This window comes from Dendrobates tinctorius, unplaced genomic scaffold (genome assembly GCF_039654945.1).
Source record: "Dendrobates tinctorius isolate UK_male_01 unplaced genomic scaffold, ASM3965494v1 ptg000009l, whole genome shotgun sequence".
Taxonomy (NCBI): Eukaryota; Metazoa; Chordata; class Amphibia; order Anura; family Dendrobatidae; genus Dendrobates; species Dendrobates tinctorius.
This window is the reverse complement of record NW_027361677.1, coordinates 14,877,186-14,899,142: the sequence shown is the minus strand read 5'-3', so window position 1 is coordinate 14,899,142 and position 21,957 is coordinate 14,877,186.

Below are 21,957 nucleotides of genomic sequence, written 5' to 3'. Positions count from 1 at the left end.
CATTTTCTGCTCAGGGACCTCTCCTGGACGAGGTGGAGGAAGAAGAGGAGGAGGAGGATGATGATGGGGATGATTACTTAGGGGAGGAGGATGCATCTCGTGGGGCAAGTGAAAATGTTGGCGTGGCAAGGTCTGGTACAGGGTTTGTGCGTGACTGGAGGGATGTGGATTTGCCAGAAAGTGCTCCTCCTCTCAGCACTCGCAGTGCATCATTGACACCGGGAACATTGGCCCACATGTCTGATTATGCCTTGCGGATCCTAAAAAGGGACCCCCGCATTGCCAAAATGATGAACGATGACGACTACTGGTTGGCCAGCATCCTGGATCCACGCTATAAAGGCAAATTACAAAACATCATGCCACAGGAGAACCTTGACCTAATATTGGCTAATAAACAAGCAACTCTGGTAAATCGGTTGCTTGAGGCATTCCCAGCACACAGCAGCGGTGATGGTTCTCACACGAGCCGTACGGGCCGGGGGCAGCTTGGCAGAGGTGTTCGTGGTGCACACAGCAGAAGTGGCGTTGGAGACAGGGGTTTCATGACAATGTTGTGGACTGATTTTTCAAATACCGCTCACACAACTGGTAATACTGCATCGATGGAAAGTGACAGGAGACAGCAGTTGTCAACTATGGTTACAAACTGCTTTTCCTCCCATATCGATGTTCTCCCACACAGGTCATTCCCCTTTGACTATTGGGCCGCTAAACTGGACACCTGGCCTGAATTGGCCCAATATGCCTTACAGGAGCTCGCTTGCCCAGCTGCAAGTGTGCTATCTAGAGTTGAGCGACTTTTGCTTTTTTAGGGTCGCGTTTCGTTTCGTGAAACCCGACTTTTCCAAAAGTCGGGTCGAGCAAGATCGTCCGATTATAGGGAAAAGTCGGGGTCGTCCCGAAACACGAAACCCAATGTAAGTCAATGGGGAATAAAAGTCGGCAGTGAGAGGAGGACAGGAAACACACCTACAGTGCCCATTTAAATGCCAAAAGCATCAATCCTTCTTACTTAAGCTTGTCAACCTTAATTAACTTCATAATACAAGTTACGCACTGAAAAATGGGGGTTATTTGGCTAAATTTGTGGGGGGGGGAGGGCTGGCTGCAGGTTTTCATGTGCCCTGGGCGAAAGAGCGCCCCTTTAACACATACCACAACTCATCATGCTCCGATACGGCAGAGAAATAGCGGTATAGTACAATGAAAAATACCTCACTTTTTACATCTCATGACGAGGCCCATCTATTTCTCCATACAAAATCATTGGTCCCATATAATGTTTGAAACAGTATATGATGAGCTCCACATAATGCTACAGTATATGTTGGTCCCCATGGATGAAGCTCCACTGTCTTATGGGCCCAAATAATGCTCCAAACATAATGGGCCCCATTTCTAATGCTCTAGTGTATAATGGGCCCTGTAAATGCTGCTCCAGTGTCTGATGTCCACCTTTGGAATGTTCCAGTGTATGGTGGGCCCCATCTATCATTCTCCAGAGTATAGTGCTCCCCAAAAATTGCAGTCCCAACATAGAAAACAATCAAATAAGTCTCCTCGCTAGGGAATCCCTGTACTTGTCTGGACAGGTGCTGTAGCTTGCTTAACAGCTCGCCAGCCGTTCTCACGCCCAGTATGGATTGCACGTGATTGCACAAAGGTTAGAAAGGGTACCGTATCCCTGGATAACATGTATGGATAGCGTACACATTCAAAATATATGTCTATACAGCATGAGGCAGGCTCAGACGGTGTTAGGCCCAGTATGGATTGCACGTCATTGCACAAAGGTTAGAAAGGGTACCGTATCCCCGGATAACATGTATGGATAGCATACACATTCAAAATATATGTCTATACAGCATGAGGCAGGCTCAGACGGTGTTAGGCCCAGTATGGATTGCACGTCATTGCACAAAGGTTAGAAGGGGTACTGTATCCCCGGATAACATGTATGGATAGCGTACACATTCAAAATATATGTCTATACAGCATGAGGCAGGCTCAGACGGTGTTAGGCCCAGTATGGATTGCACGTCATTGCACAAAGGTTAGAAGGGGTACCGTATCCCCGGATAACATGTATGGATAGCGTACACATTCAAAATATATGTCTATACAGCATGAGGCAGGCTCAGACGGTGTTAGGCCCAGTATGGATTGCACGTCATTGCACAAAGGTTAGAAAGGGTACCGTATCCCTGGATAACATGTATGGATAGCGTACACATTCAAAATATATGTCTATACAGCATGAGGCAGGCTCAGACGGTGTTAGGCCCAGTATGGATTGCACGTCATTGCACAAAGGTTAGAAGGGGTACCGTATCCCCGGATAACATGTATGGATAGCGTACACATTCAAAATATATGTCTATACAACATGAGGCAGGCTCAGACGGTGTTAGGCCCAGTATGGATTGCACGTCATTGCACAAAGGTTAGAAGGGGTACCGTATCCCCGGATAACATGTATGGATAGCGTACACATTCAAAATATATGTCTATACAGCATGAGGCAGGCTCAGACGGTGTTAGGCCCAGTATGGATTGCACGTCATTGCACAAAGGTTAGAAGGGGTACCGTATCCCCGGATAACATGTATGGATAGCGTACACATTCAAAATATATGTCTATACAGCATGAGGCAGGCTCAGACGGTGTTAGGCCCAGTATGGATTGCACGTCATTGCACAAAGGTTAGAAGGGGTACCGTATCCCCGGATAACATGTATGGATAGCGTACACATTCAAAATATATGTCTATACAGCATGAGGCAGGCTCAGACGGTGTTAGGCCCAGTATGGATTGCACGTCATTGCACAAAGGTTAGAAAGGGTACCGTATCCCTGGATAACATGTATGGATAGCGTACACATTCAAAATATATGTCTATACAGCATGAGGCAGGCTCAGACGGTGTTAGGCCCAGTATGGATTGCACGTCATTGCACAAAGGTTAGAAGGGGTACCGTATCCCCGGATAACATGTATGGATAGCGTACACATTCAAAATATATGTCTATACAGCATGAGGCAGGCTCAGACGGTGTTAGGCCCAGTATGGATTGCACGTCATTGCACAAAGGTTAGAAGGGGTACCGTATCCCCGGATAACATGTATGGATAGCGTACACATTCAAAATATATGTCTATACAACATGAGGCAGGCTCAGACGGTGTTAGGCCCAGTATGGATTGCACGTCATTGCACAAAGGTTAGAAGGGGTACCGTATCCCCGGATAACATGTATGGATAGCGTACACATTCAAAATATATGTCTATACAGCATGAGGCAGGCTCAGACGGTGTTAGGCCCAGTATGGATTGCACGTCATTGCACAAAGGTTAGAAAGGGTACCGTATCCCCGGATAACATGTATGGATAGCGTACACATTCAAAATATATGTCTATACAACATGAGGCAGGCTCAGACGGTGTTAGGCCCAGTATGGATTGCACGTCATTGCACAAAGGTTAGAAGGGGTACCGTATCCCCGGATAACATGTATGGATAGCGTACACATTCAAAATATATGTCTATACAGCATGAGGCAGGCTCAGACGGTGTTAGGCCCAGTATGGATTGCACGTCATTGCACAAAGGTTAGAAGGGGTACCGTATCCCCGGATAACATGTATGGATAGCGTACACATTCAAAATATATGTCTATACAGCATGAGGCAGGCTCAGACGGTGTTAGGCCCAGTATGGATTGCACGTCATTGCACAAAGGTTAGAAGGGGTACCGTATCCCCGGATAACATGTATGGATAGCGTACACATTCAAAATATATGTCTATACAGCATGAGGCAGGCTCAGACGGTGTTAGGCCCAGTATGGATTGCACGTCATTGCACAAAGGTTAGAAAGGGTACCGTATCCCTGGATAACATGTATGGATAGCGTACACATTCAAAATATATGTCTATACAGCATGAGGCAGGCTCAGACGGTGTTAGGCCCAGTATGGATTGCACGTCATTGCACAAAGGTTAGAAAGGGTACCGTATCCCTGGATAACATGTATGGATAGCGTACACATTCAAAATATATGTCTATACAGCATGAGGCAGGCTCAGACGGTGTTAGGCCCAGTATGGATTGCACGTCATTGCACAAAGGTTAGAAGGGGTACCGTATCCCCGGATAACAGGTATGGATAGCGTACACATTCAAAATATATGTCTATACAGCATGAGGCAGGCTCAGACGGTGTTAGGCCCAGTATGGATTGCACGTGATTGTACAAAGGTTAGAAAGGGTACCGTATCCCTGGATAACATGTATGGATAGCGTACACATTCAAAATATATGTCTATACAGCATGAGGCAGGCTCAGACGGTGTTAGGCCCAGTATGGATTGCACGTCATTGCACAAAGGTTAGAAGGGGTACCGTATCCCCGGAAACATGTATGGATAGCGTACACATTCAAAATATATGTCTATACAGCATGAGGCAGGCTCAGACGGTGTTAGGCCCAGTATGGATTGCACGTTATTGCACAAAGGTTAGAAGGGGTACCGTATCCCCGGATAACATGTATGGATAGCGTACACATTCAAAATATATGTCTATACAGCATGAGGCAGGCTCAGACGGTGTTAGGCCCAGTATGGATTGCACGTCATTGCACAAAGGTTAGAAGGGGTACCGTATCCCCGGATAACATGTATGGATAGCGTACACATTCAAAATATATGTCTATACAGCATGAGGCAGGCTCAGACGGTGTTAGGCCCAGTATGGATTGCACGTGATTGAACAAAGGTTAGAAAGGGTACCGTATCCCTGGATAACATGTATGGATAGCGTACACATTCAAAATATATGTCTATACAGCATGAGGCAGGCTCAGACGGTGTTAGGCCCAGTATGGATTGCACGTCATTGCACAAAGGTTAGAAGGGGTACCGTATCCCCGGATAACATGTATGGATAGCGCACACATTCAAAATATATGTCTATACAGCATGAGGCAGGCTCAGACGGTGTTAGGCCCAGTATGGATTGCACGTCATTGCACAAAGGTTAGAAGGGGTACCGTATCCCCGGATAACATGTATGGATAGCGTACACATTCAAAGTATATGTCTATACAGCATGAGGCAGGCTCAGACGGTGTTAGGCCCAGTATGGATTGCACGTCATTGCACAAAGGTAAGAAAGGGTACCGTATCCCTGGATAACATGTATGGATAGCGTACACATTCAAAATATATGTCTATACAGCATGAGGCAGGCTCAGAGGGTGTTAGGCCCAGTATGGATTGCACGTCATTGCACAAAGGTTAGAAGGGGTACCGTATCCCCGGATAACATGTATGGATAGCGTACACATTCAAAATATATGTCTATACAGCATGAGGCAGGCTCAGACGGTGTTAGGCCCAGTATGGATTGCACGTCATTGCACAAAGGTTAGAAGGGGTACCGTATCCCCGGATAACATGTATGGATAGCGTACACATTCAAAATATATGTCTATACAGCATGAGGCAGGCTCAGACGGTGTTAGGCCCAGTATGGATTGCACGTCATTGCACAAAGGTTAGAAAGGGTACCGTATCCCTGGATATCATGTATGGATAGCGTACACATTCAAAATATATGTCTATACAGCATGAGGCAGGCTCAGACGGTGTTAGGCCCAGTATGGATTGCACGTCATTGCACAAAGGTTAGAAAGGGTACCGTATCCCTGGATAACATGTATGGATAGCGTACACATTCAAAATATATGTCTATACAGCATGAGGCAGGCTCAGACGGTGTTAGGCCCAGTATGGATTGCACGTCATTGCACAAAGGTTAGAAGGGGTACCGTATCCCCGGATAACATGTATGGATAGCGTACACATTCAAAATATATGTCTATACAGCATGAGGCAGGCTCAGACGGTGTTAGGCCCAGTATGGATTGCACGTCATTGCACAAAGTTTAGAAGGGGTAACGTATCCCCGGATAACATGTATGGATAGCGTACACATTCAAAATATATGTCTGTACATCAGGAGGCAGGCTCAGACGGTGTCAGGCACAGTATGGATTTGACGGCCCAGATTACACAGCGGAGGAGCAGGGAGAGGTAAAGATTGCAAATGCTGGGGCCCTGGCCAAGCAAGGGGGGCCCACTCGTGGGCGTCGTTACTGGCACTGGGCCCCTCATAGTACAGCGGTGTGTCTGACGGCGGTTGTGCACCACCACCGTCAGAGACACTTGATTGCACTATGAGGGACCCTGTGCCAGTGCCCGCGCCCAAGAGTCGGCCTACCCACCTGTCCAGGGCAACGGCACTCGCACGGTGTCGTGCGCTAGGTGGTGACCCCGGCCATGGGGGGGGAGGCAGCACAGTTAGGGAGTTTTAGAAAGTGGCATATGTTGATGTTGGACATTCAACTGATGCAAAAGGCGAAATAGGTGAAGTACCAGGAAGAGGTGGACCAAAGCAAGCCATTTTTCTGTCACCCTATGTGTCATCAGGGGAAGGTGGGACAAAATCCTTGGAAACCCAAGCGTGGTTCATTTTAATGAAGGTTAGATCATCCACATTTTGGGTTGACAGACGGGTCCTTTTTTCTGTCAGGATTGATCCAGCTGCACTGAAGACTCTTTCCGATAGCACACTTGCAGCTGGGCAAGCGAGCTCCTGTAAGGCATATTGGGCCAATTCAGGCCAGGTGTCCAGTTTAGCGGCCCAATAGTCAAAGGGGAATGACCTGTGTGGGAGAACATCGATATGGGAGGAAAAGTAGTTTGTAACCATAGTTGACAACTGCTGTCTCCTGTCACTTTCCATCGATGCAGTATTACCAGTTGTGTGAGCGGTATTTGAAAAATCAGTCCACAACATTGTCATGAAACCCCTGTCTCCAGCGCCACTTCTGCTGTGTGCACCACGAACACCTCTGCCAAGCTGCCCCCGGCCCGTACGGCTTGTGTGAGAACCATCACCGCTGCTGTGTGCTGGGAATGCCTCAAGCAACCGATTTACCAGAGATGCTTGTTTATTAGCCAATATTAGGTCAAGGTTCTCCTGTGGCATGATGTTTTGTAATTTGCCTTTATAGCGTGGATCCAGGATGCTGGCCAACCAGTAGTCGTCATCATTCATCATTTTGGCAATGCGGGGGTCCCTTTTTAGGATCCGCAAGGCATAATCTGACATGTGGGCCAATGTTCCCGGTGTCAATGATGCACTGCGAGTGCTGGGTGGAGGAGCACTTTCTGGCAAATCCACATCCTTCCAGTCACGCACAAACCCTGTACCAGACCTTGCCACGCCAACATTTTCACTTGCCCCATGAGATGCATCCTCCTCCCCTAAGTAATCATCCCCATCATCCTCCTCCTCCTCCTCTTCTTCCTCCACCTCGTCCAGGAGAGGTCCCTGAGCAGACAATGGCTGAATGTCATCAAGGATTCCCTCCTCTTCTTCCTCCTCATCAACATTGGCTGCAGACGCCTGCTCCTTAAGGTGCGTCAAAGTTTGCATGAGCAGACGCATAAGTGGGATGCTCATGCTTAGGATGGCGTCGTCTGCGCTTACCAGCCGTGTGCATTCCTCAAAACACTGAAGGACTTTACAAAGGTCTTTCAGCTTCGACCACTGCACGCCTGTCAACTCCATGTCTGCTCTCAAAGTGCCTGGCCGTGTATCCTCCCACAAATGCATTATGGCCTGCCTCTGCTCGCACAGCCGCTCCACCATGTGCAGGGTGGAGTTCCACCTTGTTGCAATGTCGATAATGAGGCGGTGGTTGGGAAAGTGGAGCAATCGCTGCAGCTTCTGCATACGAACGGAGTGTACAGGCGACCGGCGGATGTGCGCGCACAGTCTTCGCACCTTCTGGAGCAGGGCTGTTAACTCCGGATAATTTTTGAGGAAGCACTGCACCACCAGGTTCAAGGTGTGAGCCAAGCAAGGTATGTGGCTGAGTTTTGAAAGGGCTATGGCTGCCACAAAATTACGGCCATTATCACTAACTACCTTGCCTGCCTCAAGATGTACACTGCCCAGCCATGACTCAGTTTGTCGCTTCAAGTACTCGGCCAGCACCTCGGCGGTGTGTCTGTCGCCCAAACACATCATCTGCAACACAGCCTACTGACGCTTTCCACTAGCTGCTCGATAGGGGGACACATCGTGTGCAACAGTGGCAGCTGCAGATGGAGTGCTCGTACGACTGCGCTCTGTGGACGAGCTGTCGCTTCTGGAGGAGGAGGAGGAGGAGGGTGGAACGCCTACAGCCAACTGTTTCCTAGACCGTGGGCTAGGCAGCACTGTCCCACCACCGCTGTCCCCTGTGGACCCTGCATCCACCACATTAACCCAGTGCGCAGTGATGGACACGTAACGGCCCTGGCCATGCCGACTGGACAATGCATCAGTTGTGAGGTGCACCTTTCCGCTCACTGACTGCTTGAGTGCATGGACAATGCGGTCTTTCACATGATGGTGGAGGGCTGGGATGGCTTTGCGAGAGAAGAAGTGGCAACTGGGTAGGTCATAGCGTGGTACTGCATAGGCCATGAGTTCGCGGAAAGCTGTGCTTTCCACCAACTGAAAGGGCATCATCTCAAACGAGATTAGTTTGGCAATGTGGGCGTTCAAACCCAGTGTACGAGGATGAGAGACTGAGTACTTTCTTGACCTACTCATAGTGTCTGGGAGGGTGAGCTGGACTTGAGAGCTGCATTTGGTGGAAGTAGCGGTGGACAGGGCGGACTGAGAGAGGGTTGATGATGGTGATGGAGTTGGTGTTCTTTCTGATGGCCTAGAATCAGTCTTTCGTTGATATAACAGTGGGATTCCCTGACTGCTGTGGCCTTGCAACGACACCTCAACATTTGCTGCTGTGCTAACCGGTGTGCTTACAGTGGGCGAAACAATGTAGCGTTGCTGACTACCTTCGTTGTGATCAGTTGCACATGTGGCACTTGAGGTTTGGTGTTGTGTCCACGCTTGCAAGTGCATGCTGGTTAAATGTCTAAGCATGCAACTGGTATTCAAATTTTTCAGATTTTTCCCTCGGCTAAAGGTCTTTGCGCACTTCTTACAGATAACCTTGGCCTGATCATGAGGATTTTGTTCAAAAAACTGCCACACTGCACTCTTCCTACTTTGGCAGACATTTTGCGGCCTAGCACGCTGTGATCTTTTGACCCTCTGGACAAGCTGTCCAGCAACTCTTTTGATGTTTGGAACCTGTCTTTGGAGTGCTCCGGGCCTGCCAGATAACAGCTGTTGCGATGTCGATGTCTGCTGTGGATGCTCCTCATCTGAGCTATTGGAAGCAGCACCCTCTTCCCCCAATGGATGCCAATCTGGGTCAACAACTGGGTCATCCATCACCTCCTTTTCTATGTCATGTGCACCTTTCTCTGTGTCACCGTGTATGGTGGTATAGTGTGCGGGAAGGGGCACCTGAGTCTCATCAGGGTCAAAATCTGGCTCTGTACACTGCGAGGACAATGTAGTGCTCTGAGTGAATGTACCAGCAGAATCATCCATCAGCGGCTGTGCATCAGTGCACTCCATGTCAGATTCATCTTGGCCTGGGTAATTCACCATTTGACTTGATAATCCAGGCATGGTATGTGAAAACAGCTCCATGGAGTAATCATTAGTATGGCCTGCGTCATCCTTCAATCTTGGTTGGGGTGAAGGACACAAGGAAAGGTGTGGTTCATGAACATGAGCCTCCAATGACGACTCAGTGCTTTTACTTTTTACAACTGAAGAAGAGGAGGCGATAGAGCTGGAGGCTGAGTCAGCAATGTAAGACAAAACTTTTTCCTGATGCTCTGCCTTTAAAAGCGGTTTGCCAACTCCTAGAAAACTAAGCGTTCGAGGCCTTATGTAGACAGATGATGACGCAGGGTCAGCACCTCCTGCATTTGGTCCTATTTTGCTCTTGCCACTACCATCAGATCCACCACCAACACCATCATTACCAGCTGCCAACCCCCGCCCAATTCCACGGCCTCTTCCACCAGCCTTCCTCATTTTTGGTAGAAATGTAGACAAAATCCAACAAACTATATAGTAATGTAAAACAAGGTACAAGGTGTCTATAGGACAGGGGAGTTTTAGAATTTCTGCACACACTTGTGGACAGTGGACACTTGTGGATTGTGTGCTGCCCACTGATATCTGAGCGCTATGTGACACGCTCGATGGCACAGCTGCCTGTGACCAAAGTGACGAGAGGATAATGGAGATTTTGAATCTCTGCGTACACTTGTGGACAGTGGACACTTGTGGATGGTGTGAGGCCCACTGATATCTGAGCGCTATGTGACACGCTCGATGGCACAGCTGCCTGTGACCAAAGTGACGAGAGGATAATGGAGATTTTGAATCTCTGCACACACTTTTGGACAGTGGACACTTGTGGATTGTGTGCGGCCCACTGATATCTGAGCACTATGTGACACGCTCGATGGCACAGCTGCCTGTGACCAAAGTGACGAGAGGATAATGGAGATTTTGAATCTCTGCGTACACTTGTGGACAGTGGACACTTGTGGATTGTGTGCGGCCCACTGATATCTGAGCGCTATGTGACACGCTCGATGGCACAGCTGCCTGTGACCAAAGTGACGGGAGGATAATGGAGATTTTGAATCTCTGCGTACACTTGTGGACAGTGGACACTTGTGGATTGTGTGCGGCCCACTGATATCTGAGCGCTATGTGACACGCTCGAAGGCACAGCTGCCTGTGACCAAAGTGACGAGAGGATAATGGAGATTTTGAATCTCTGCGTACACTTGTGGACAGTGGACACTTGTGGATTGTGTGCGGCCCACTGATATCTGAGCGCTATGTGACACGCTCGATGGCACAGCTGCCTGTGACCAAAGTGACGAGAGGATAATGGAGATTTTGAATCTCTGCGTACACTTTTGGACACTGGACACTTGTGGATTGTGTGCGGCCCACTGATATCTGAGCGCTATGTGACACGCTCGATGGCACAGCTGCCTGTGACCAAAGTGACGAGAGGATAATGGAGATTTTGAATCTCTGCGTACACTTGTGGACAGTGGACACTTGTGGATTGTGTGCGGCCCACTGATATCTGAGCGCTATGTGACACGCTCGAAGGCACAGCTGCCTGTGACCAAAGTGACGAGAGGATAATGGAGATTTTGAATCTCTGCGTACACTTTTGGACACTGGACACTTGTGGGTTGTGTGCGGCCCACTGATATCTGAGCGCTATGTGACACGCTCGATGGCACAGCTGCCTGTGACCAAAGTGACGAGAGGATAAGGGAGATTGGATTTCTTTTAAAAAAGCAGTTTGCGGAGCAGTGGGTAAACAGCAATGCCAGCGTGTCAGGAAGCCTTAGAAGGCAGCCCAACAACCAACACCACTGATACACCACAATATAGCCTCCCCTTGCACTGCACACACAGTGACTTGTGTGTTGTGCAGGCCAAATCGCTAGCAGCAGAAGCAGTTTTTTTGTCTTCTTCCCTGCCTAACGCTCTCCCTACAGAATCAGCAGCAACCTCTCCCTATACTAAGATCGGCAGAAGTAAGATGGCGGTCGGCGTGCACGCCCTTTTATACCCCCTGTGACGCCCACCAAAGCAAGCCAATCACTTGCATGCCCTTCTGAAAGATGGTGGTGACCCGTGCCTATGTCATCACGTTGCCCACAGTGTCCGTGGATCCTGATTGGCTGAAAAAGAGCGCAAAACAAACTTTTGAAACGCGACTTTGGCGCGTAAGTCGCCGACCTCGTGGCCGACCTCATCCTAAGGTCGGGTTTCGTTTCATGAAACCCGACTTTGCCAAAAAATGTGGGGCCCTGTGCCAGTACCGACGCCCACGAGTGGGCCCCCCTTGCTTGGGCAGGGCCCCAGCATTTGCAATCTTTACCTCTCCCTGCTCCTCCACTGTGTAATCTAGGCCGTCAAATCCATACTGTGCCTGACACCGTCTGAGCCTGCCTCCTGATGTATAGACATATATTTTGAATGTGTACGCTATCCATACATGTTATCCGGGGAAACGGTACCCTTTCTAACCTTTGTGCAATCACGTGCAATCCATACTGGGCCTAACACCGTCTGAGCCTGCCTCCTGAGACATATATTTTGAATGTGTACGCTATCCATACATGTTATCCGGGGACACGGTACCCTTTCTAACCTTTGTGCAATCACGTGCAATCCATACTGGGCCTAACACCGTCTGAGCCTGCCTCCTGAGACATATATTTTGAATGTGTACGCTATCCATACATGTTATCTGGGGATACGGTACCCTTTCTAACCTTTGTGCAATCACGTGCAATCCATACTGGGCCTAACACCGTCTGAGCCTGCCTCCTGAGACATATATTTTGAATGTGTACGCTATCCATACATGTTATCCGGGGATACGGTACCCTTTCTAACCTTTGTGCAATCACGTGCAATCCATACTGGGCCTAACACCGTCTGAGCCTGCCTCCTGAGACATATATTTTGAATGTGTACGCTATCCATACATGTTATCTGGGGATACGGTACCCTTTCTAACCTTTGTGCAATCACGTGCAATCCATACTGGGCCTAACACCGTCTGAGCCTGCCTCCTGAGACATATATTTTGAATGTGTACGCTATCCATACATGTTATCCAGGGATACGGTACCCTTTCTAACCTTTGTGCAATCACGTGCAATCCATACTGGGCCTAACACCGTCTGAGCCTGCCTCCTGAGACATATATTTTGAATGTGTACGCTATCCATACATGTTATCTGGGGATACGGTACCCTTTCTAACCTTTGTGCAATCACGTGCAATCCATACTGGGCCTAACACCGTCTGAGCCTGCCTCCTGAGACATATATTTTGAATGTGTACGCTATCCATACATGTTATCTGGGGATACGGTACCCTTTCTAACCTTTGTGCAATCACGTGCAATCCATACTGGGCCTAACACCGTCTGAGCCTGCCTCCTGAGACATATATTTTGAATGTGTACGCTATCCATACATGTTATCTGGGGATACGGTACCCTTTCTAACCTTTGTGCAATCACGTGCAATCCATACTGGGCCTAACACCGTCTGAGCCTGCCTCCTGAGACATATATTTTGAATGTGTACGCTATCCATACATGTTATCCGGGGATACGGTACCCTTTCTAACCTTTGTGCAATCACGTGCAATCCATACTGGGCCTAACACTGTCTGAGCCTGCCTCCTGAGACATATATTTTGAATGTGTACGCTATCCATACATGTTATCTGGGGATACGGTACCCTTTCTAACCTTTGTGCAATCACGTGCAATCCATACTGGGCCTAACACCGTCTGAGCCTGCCTCCTGAGACATATATTTTGAATGTGTACGCTATCCATACATGTTATCTGGGGATACGGTACCCTTTCTAACCTTTGTGCAATCACGTGCAATCCATACTGGGCCTAACACCGTCTGAGCCTGCCTCCTGAGACATATATTTTGAATGTGTACCCTATCCATACATGTTATCCGGGGATACGGTACCCTTTCTAACCTTTGTGCAATCACGTGCAATCCATACTGGGCCTAACACCGTCTGAGCCTGCCTCCTGAGACATATATTTTGAATGTGTACGCTATCCATACATGTTATCTGGGGATACGGTACCCTTTCTAACCTTTGTGCAATCACGTGCAATCCATACTGGGCCTAACACCGTCTGAGCCTGCCTCCTGAGACATATATTTTGAATGTGTACGCTATCCATACATGTTATCCGGGGATACGGTACCCTTTCTAACCTTTGTGCAATCACGTGCAATCCATACTGGGCCTAACACCGTCTGAGCCTGCCTCCTGAGACATATATTTTGAATGTGTACCCTATCCATACATGTTATCCGGGGATACGGTACCCTTTCTAACCTTTGTGCAATCACGTGCAATCCATACTGGGCCTAACACCGTCTGAGCCTGCCTCCTGAGACATATATTTTGAATGTGTACGCTATCCATACATGTTATCTGGGGATACGGTACCCTTTCTAACCTTTGTGCAATCACGTGCAATCCATACTGGGCCTAACACCGTCTGAGCCTGCCTCCTGAGACATATATTTTGAATGTGTACGCTATCCATACATGTTATCCGGGGATACGGTACCCTTTCTAACCTTTGTGCAATCACGTGCAATCCATACTGGGCCTAACACCGTCTGAGCCTGCCTCCTGAGACATATATTTTGAATGTGTACGCTATCCATACATGTTATCTGGGGATACGGTACCCTTTCTAACCTTTGTGCAATCACGTGCAATCCATACTGGGCCTAACACCGTCTGAGCCTGCCTCCTGAGACATATATTTTGAATGTGTACGCTATCCATACATGTTATCTGGGGATACGGTACCCTTTCTAACCTTTGTGCAATCATGTGCAATCCATACTGGGCCTAACACCGTCTGAGCCTGCCTCCTGAGACATATATTTTGAATGTGTACGCTATCCGTACATGTTATCCGGGGATACGGTACCCTTTCTAACCTTTGTGCAATCACGTGCAATCCATACTGGGCCTAACACCGTCTGAGCCTGCCTCCTGAGACATATATTTTGAATGTGTACGCTATCCATACATGTTATCTGGGGATACGGTACCCTTTCTAACCTTTGTGCAATCACGTGCAATCCATACTGGGCCTAACACCGTCTGAGCCTGCCTCCTGAGACATATATTTTGAATGTGTACGCTATCCATACATGTTATCTGGGGATACGGTACCCTTTCTAACCTTTGTGCAATCACGTGCAATCCATACTGGGCCTAACACCGTCTGAGCCTGCCTCCTGAGACATATATTTTGAATGTGTACGCTATCCATACATGTTATCCGGGGATACGGTACCCTTTCTAACCTTTGTGCAATCACGTGCAATCCATACTGGGCCTAACACTGTCTGAGCCTGCCTCCTGAGACATATATTTTGAATGTGTACGCTATCCATACATGTTATCTGGGGATACGGTACCCTTTCTAACCTTTGTGCAATCACGTGCAATCCATACTGGGCCTAACACCGTCTGAGCCTGCCTCCTGAGACATATATTTTGAATGTGTACGCTATCCATACATGTTATCTGGGGATACGGTACCCTTTCTAACCTTTGTGCAATCACGTGCAATCCATACTGGGCCTAACACCGTCTGAGCCTGCCTCCTGAGACATATATTTTGAATGTGTACCCTATCCATACATGTTATCCGGGGATACGGTACCCTTTCTAACCTTTGTGCAATCACGTGCAATCCATACTGGGCCTAACACCGTCTGAGCCTGCCTCCTGAGACATATATTTTGAATGTGTACGCTATCCATACATGTTATCTGGGGATACGGTACCCTTTCTAACCTTTGTGCAATCACGTGCAATCCATACTGGGCCTAACACCGTCTGAGCCTGCCTCCTGAGACATATATTTTGAATGTGTACGCTATCCATACATGTTATCTGGGGATACGGTACCCTTTCTAACCTTTGTGCAATCACGTGCAATCCATACTGGGCCTAACACCGTCTGAGCCTGCCTCCTGAGACATATATTTTGAATGTGTACGCTATCCATACATGTTATCCGGGGATACGGTACCCTTTCTAACCTTTGTGCAATCACGTGCAATCCATACTGGGCCTAACACCGTCTGAGCCTGCCTCCTGAGACATATATTTTGAATGTGTACGCTATCCATACATGTTATCTGGGGATACGGTACCCTTTCTAACCTTTGTGCAATCACGTGCAATCCATACTGGGCCTAACACCGTCTGAGCCTGCCTCCTGAGACATATATTTTGAATGTGTACGCTATCCATACATGTTATCTGGGGATACGGTACCCTTTCTAACCTTTGTGCAATCATGTGCAATCCATACTGGGCCTAACACCGTCTGAGCCTGCCTCCTGAGACATATATTTTGAATGTGTACGCTATCCGTACATGTTATCCGGGGATACGGTACCCTTTCTAACCTTTGTGCAATCACGTGCAATCCATACTGGGCCTAACACCGTCTGAGCCTGCCTCCTGAGACATATATTTTGAATGTGTACGCTATCCATACATGTTATCTGGGGATACGGTACCCTTTCTAACCTTTGTGCAATCACGTGCAATCCATACTGGGCCTAACACCGTCTGAGCCTGCCTCCTGAGACATATATTTTGAATGTGTACGCTATCCATACATGTTATCTGGGGATACGGTACCCTTTCTAACTTTTGTGCAATCACGTGCAATCCATACTGGGCCTAACACCGTCTGAGCCTGCCTCCTGAGACATATATTTTGAGTGTGTACGCTATCCATACATGTTATCTGGGGATACGGTACCCTTTCTATCCTTTGTGCAATCACGTGCAATCCATACTGGGCCTAACACCGTCTGAGCCTGCCTCCTGAGACATATTGTCACGTCCGCCATGTCTGTTTGTCTCAAGAACTCCTGGAGCGATGTGCATGCGCATGTTTTGTCTGCTGTCCTGCATGTTCGCTAGAGCTGTGTGCAGACTCGCCTCATGTCTGAGCTGCAGGATCCCTGCGTTTCTGCTCTGCCTTCTGATCTTCTCGTCATGTCTGGAGTCCTTGATCTTGTGATGTTTCTTAAGATCCTGCACTGTCTGGTTCTGCAATCATCTCGTCATGTCTAGAATCCCGGATCATGTGTTCTTCCTAGGATCCTGCACTGGTTGGTTCGGTGATCATCTCGTCATGTCTGAAACCCTGATCATGTGACGTTTCCTAAGATCCTGCACTGTCTGGTTCTGCTATCATCTCGTCATGTCTAGAATCCCGGAAGTTCTCCCCTGGTCCTGACCTGGAGGAGGAGGTGCTATGCCCTATATCAGGCCGCCTCTTCCTATGCTCAGGGCCTGATTATTGTGTTGCTTCCCTGCAAGGCTCTGGGTCTGTGGGGGTTGCTCCCTCTATTCTGTGCCCTTGCACTTTGCTCTGTAGTGCGTCTCTGCACACGCTCCGTGCTCGTATTCCGCCTCTTGTCTTGTGCCATGTCTTGTGTTGTCTCTCGTGCCATGTTTGTCTTAGCTATGCTTTGACTTGTAGTCCTTCCTGTGTTCTCTGCCTCGCCTGTTTTGCTATGTCTTGCTTTTGCTATGCTTTGACTTGTAGTCCTCCCTGTGTTCTCTGCCTTGCTATTCCTTGCTTTGTGTTCCTCCCTATGGTCTCAGTCTTTGCTTGCTCTGCCTCGCTCTCTCCTATGGTGCTCTGTAGTGCTCCCTGGCACACGCACCATTTCTCCTCTCCTTAGTGCTCGTTTCTTTGTCTAGTCCCAAGGTCTTCCCTTGGCCCGGCTCTGGGCTTCTGCCTATGCTCCGCTGCTAGACTCTGTCCTCTCTCTGACCTGGCTCTGTTTCTGCCTGTATTCCTTGCCTTGTTCCCTGCCTTGTCCTTGCATTGAACCCCGGCGTGGGTTCCCCTTGGCCGTCTCCTGTGCCGTGGTAAGTGCCACGTGTTTGTGTACAGCCGTGTGTACTGGCCAGTGTGGCGTGCCCCCTGCGTGGCTCCTAGCACGCACCCTGCCTTGAACCCTGGTGTGGCTCCTAGCACGCACCCTGCCCTGAACCTGGCGTGGCTCCTAGCACGAAGGTTCCTTTGCCCCCTCCTGTGCCTTAGTCGTGCCTCGTGCTGGCGTTACAGCCGTGTGCATTGGCCAGTGAGGTGTGCGTCCCTGCGTAGCTCCTAGCACGCAGCCCTGCTCTGAACCCTGGCGTGTCTCTACACGCACCCTGTCTTGTGCCTTGGCGTGTCTCTACACGCACTCTGTCTTGTGCCTTGGCGTGTCTCTACACGCACTCTGTCTTGTACCTTGGCGTGTCTCTACACGCACTCTGTCTTGTACCTTGGCGTGTCTCTACACGCACTCTGTCTTGTACCTTGTGCCTTGGCGTGTCTCTACACTCACTGTCTTATTCTATGCTTTGGCGTGGCTACACACGCACCCTGTCTCGTTTGTGAACCTTGGCGTGTCCCCTACACATGCACCTCGCTTTGAACCCTGGCGTGTCCCCTACACACGCACCTTGCCTTGCACCTAGTCTTGAACCCTGTTGTGTCCCCTACACACGCACCTATCCTTGGACCCTGGCGTGTCCCCTACACACGCACCTAGCCTTGGACCTTGGCGTGTTCCCTAAACACGCACCCTGCTTGGATATCTGTTGTGCCTCCTTGCCTGAACCCTGGTTTGCCTGCCGGATGCCCGGAACCTGCCAACCGTTGCCAGAGGTCCGGAACCAGATGACTACGGCCTGATGTCCGGAGCTGACGTCCGCAGCCTGATCCCTGGACCCTGTCGGTTTGCCAGCAGTCCGGAGTCCGATGCCATCATGCCATTACCTGTGCCTAGGCGTGCCATCTGGCACGTACCATGTTATGGACCTTGGCGTGCCCACGCGCGCACCTTGCACGTTTTGCTTGTTTTATCTGTATGTGATCTTGTGTTATTCTAATGAAGATACCTTGCACCTACGTCTAGTCTCGTCTTGCTTCCTGCTCGTCCTTGTCGTCAGACACTCGTCTAGTGTCCCCTGAGCCGGCCGTCTGGTCCCAGCAGTCGTGGTGGCTCACCCCCTTGGTCTTGCCCCTGACACTCCCTGTATAGGGGGTGGATTCTCACAAGGTCAGCTCGCCCTCGGTGGGTGGGTGCCACGACCCAGAGGGTCCACTCAAAAAATGGGCTCAGCAGGAGCTGAGTCCGTCACAGTTAATCAGGCCATGGACTCCGCTGGTACCTCGGCTACCCGTCTGATGACCCGTCTGTTATAGAATCTGATCTGCTCTGTCTCCTGGACTCTCCTGAATATGGCGGTACCCCGGCCACTTTTCTGATGTAAATCAGACCTGGCCCTTGACCTCTGGACTCATTTGGAAATGATGGCAGCCAGAGTAAGAAGACTTGCTTGTCTAACCGCAGTCCTCCCCACTGGATCTTCATGTCTCGTTAGCGGCTCCTGTGTCTTGACCGGTGCAGGTGTCCGTTTCAGATGTCGGATCAACATTGTTGGAGTGGTTTGTACTAAACTCTGGTTTCTGCCGAAGAAATTTTTTTTTTTTTCCTTCTTTCCAGCCCCGGTGAGAGGGGGCTTAAAGAGGGGGGTACTGTCACGTCCGCCATGTCTGTTTGTCTCAAGAACTCCTGGAGCGATGTGCATGCGCATGTTTTGTCTGCTGTCCTGCATGTTCGCTAGAGCTGTGTGCAGACTCGCCTCATGTCTGAGCTGCAGGATCCCTGCGTTTCTGCTCTGCCTTCTGATCTTCTCGTCATGTCTGGAGTCCTTGATCATGTGATGTTTCTTAAGATCCTGCACTGTCTGGTTCTGCAATCATCTCGTCATGTCTAGAATCCCGGATCATGTGTTCTTCCTAGGATCCTGCACTGGTTGGTTCGGTGATCATCTCGTCATGTCTGAAACCCTGATCATGTGACGTTTCCTAAGATCCTGCACTGTCTGGTTCTGCTATCATCTCGTCATGTCTAGAATCCCGGAAGTTCTCCCCTGGTCCTGACCTGGAGGAGGAGGTGCTATGCCCTATATCAGGCCGCCTCTTCCTATGCTCAGGGCCTGATTATTGTGTTGCTTCCCTGCAAGGCTCTGGGTCTGTGGGGGTTGCTCCCTCTATTCTGTGCCCTTGCACTTTGCTCTGTAGTGCGTCTCTGCACACGCTCCGTGCTCGTATTCCGCCTCTTGTCTTGTGCCATGTCTTGTGTTGTCTCTCGTGCCATGTTTGTCTTAGCTATGTTTTGACTTGTAGTCCTTCCTGTGTTCTCTGCCTCGCCTGTTTTGCTATGTCTTGCTTTTGCTATGCTTTGACTTGTAGTCCTCCCTGTGTTCTCTGCCTTGCTATTCCTTGCTTTGTGTTCCTCCCTATGGTCTCAGTCTTTGCTTGCTCTGCCTCGCTCTCTCCTATGGTGCTCTGTAGTGCTCCCTGGCACACGCACCATTTCTCCTCTCCTTAGTGCTCGTTTCTTTGTCTAGTCCCAAGGTCTTCCCTTGGCCCGGCTCTGGGCTTCTGCCTACGCTCCGCTGCTAGACTCTGTCCTCTCTCTGACCTGGCTCTGTTTCTGCCTGTATTCCTTGCCTTGTTCCCTGCCTTGTCCTTGCATTGAACCCCGGCGTGGGTTCCCCTTGGCCGTCTCCTGTGCCGTGGTAAGTGCCACGTGTTTGTGTACAGCCGTGTGTACTGGCCAGTGTGGCGTGCCCCCTGCGTGGCTCCTAGCACGCACCCTGCCTTGAACCCTGGCGTGGCTCCTAGCACGCACCCTGCCCTGAACCTGGCGTGGCTCCTAGCACGAAGGTTCCTTTGCCCCCTCCTGTGCCTTAGTCGTGCCTCGTGCTGGCGTTACAGCCGTGTGCATTGGCCAGTGAGGTGTGCGTCCCTGCGTAGCTCCTAGCACGCAGCCCTGCTCTGAACCCTGGCGTGTCTCTACACGCACCCTGTCTTGTGCCTTGGCGTGTCTCTACACGCACCCTGTCTTGTGCCTTGGCGTGTCTCTACACGCACTCTGTCTTGTGCCTTGGCGTGTCTCTACACGCACTCTGTCTTGTGCCTTGGCGTGTCTCTACACGCACTCTGTCTTGTACCTTGGCGTGTCTCTACACGCACTCTGTCTTGTACCTTGTGCCTTGGCGTGTCTCTACACTCACTGTCTTATTCTATGCTTTGGCGTGGCTACACACGCACCCTGTCTCGTTTGTGAACCTTGGCGTGTCCCCTACACACGCACCTCGCTTTGAACCCTGGCGTGTCCCCTACACACGCACCTTGCCTTGCACCTAGTCTTGAACCCTGGTGTGTCCCCTACACACGCACCTAGCCTTGGACCCTGGCGTGTCCCCTACACACGCACCTAGCCTTGGACCTTGGCGTGTTCCCTAAACACGCACCCTGCTTGGATATCTCTCGTGCCTCCTTGCCTGAACCCTGGTTTGTTTGCCTGCCGGATGCCCGGAACCTGCCAACCGTTGCCAGAGGTCCGGAACCAGATGACTACGGCCTGATGTCCGGAGCTGACGTCCGCAGCCTGATCCCTGGACCCTGTCGGTTTGCCAGCAGTCCGGAGTCCGATGCCATCATGCCATTACCTGTGCCTAGGCGTGCCATCTGGCACGTACCATGTTATGGACCTTGGCGTGCCCACGCGCGCACCTTGCACGTTTTGCTTGTTTTATCTGTATGTGATCTTGTGTTATTCTAATGAAGATACCTTGCACCTACGTCTAGTCTCGTCTTGCTTCCTGCTCGTCCTTGTCGTCAGACACTCGTCTAGTGTCCCCTGAGCCGGCCGTCTGGTCCCAGCAGTCGTGGTGGCTCACCCCCTTGGTCTTGCCCCTGACACTCCCTGTATAGGGGGTGGATTCTCACAAGGTCAGCTCGCCCTCGGTGGGTGGGTGCCACGACCCAGAGGGTCCACTCAAAAAATGGGCTCAGCAGGAGCTGAGTCCGTCACACATATATTTTGAATGTGTTCGCTATCCATACATGTTATCTGGGGATACGGTACCCTTTCTAACCTTTGTGCAATCCATACTGGGCCTAACACCGTCTGAGCCTGCCTCCTGAGACATATATTTTGAATGTGTACGCTATCCATACATGTTATCTGGGGATCCGGTACCCTTTCTAACCTTTGTGCAATCACGTGCAATCCATACTGGGCCTAACACCGTCTGAGCCTGCCTCCTGAGACATATATTTTGAATGTGTACGCTATCCATACATGTTATCTGGGGATACGGTACCCTTTCTAACCTTTGTGCAATCACGTGCAATCCATACTGTGCCTAACACCGTCTGAGCCTGCCTCCTGAGACATATATTTTGAATGTGTACGCTATCCATACATGTTATCCGGGGATACGGTACCCTTTCTAACCTTT